Source organism: Silene latifolia, chromosome Y (assembly GCF_048544455.1).
Source record: "Silene latifolia isolate original U9 population chromosome Y, ASM4854445v1, whole genome shotgun sequence".
Classification (NCBI taxonomy): Eukaryota; Viridiplantae; Streptophyta; class Magnoliopsida; order Caryophyllales; family Caryophyllaceae; genus Silene; species Silene latifolia.
This window is the reverse complement of record NC_133538.1, coordinates 239,714,968-239,715,525: the sequence shown is the minus strand read 5'-3', so window position 1 is coordinate 239,715,525 and position 558 is coordinate 239,714,968. Positions and strand designations below refer to the sequence as shown.

Genomic DNA, 558 nt, shown 5'->3' with positions numbered 1-558 from the left:
AACAGAGTCCACTTCATGCTTTCCTCATCTAGTAGCCTTGCGAGGTCTACTATATTGTGAGTTATGGACCGCCATTTCCTCAATTTGGTTCCAGGTTTGATTGTCATCAACTTCGGTGAACATTCCATTTGATCCCATGTTGAGAATGTTCCTTGAATCTTCATATAGACCGTTCCAAAATTGTTGTACCAAGAACCACTCGCTAAGTCCATGGTGAGCACATGAGCGACAAATTCCTTTGAACCGCTCCCAAGCTTCATACAAAGATTCTTCATCCCTTTGCTTAAAATCCGTAATTTGAGCTCTTAGTATGTTAGTCTTTTCCGGTGGATAGAACTTTTTGAAGAAAGCTAGAGCCAACTTTTTTCAAGAATCAATTCCGAGAGTGGCCTTATCAAGGCCCTTCAGCCATTGTTTCGCGGTGCCAATTAGAGAAAAAAGGAAATAAGACCCATCGAATTTGGTCTTGAGTTACACCGGTTTGAGAAATCGCATAACAATAATCACAAAAAGCCTTCATATGAGAGCGAGGGTCTTCACTAGGCATCCCCCCAAATT

The 558-nt window shown here is 41.6% G+C and overlaps 1 non-coding gene across 1 annotated transcript; it reads left to right on the top strand.

Annotated features, from left to right (window-relative positions):
• Positions 1–205: 205 nt before the first annotated feature.
• Positions 206–312, top strand: LOC141634973 (small nucleolar RNA R71). The gene has a single exon (XR_012539687.1). It is a non-coding gene; the product is annotated as a small nucleolar RNA R71 (small nucleolar RNA).
• Positions 313–558: the final 246 nt, after the last annotated feature.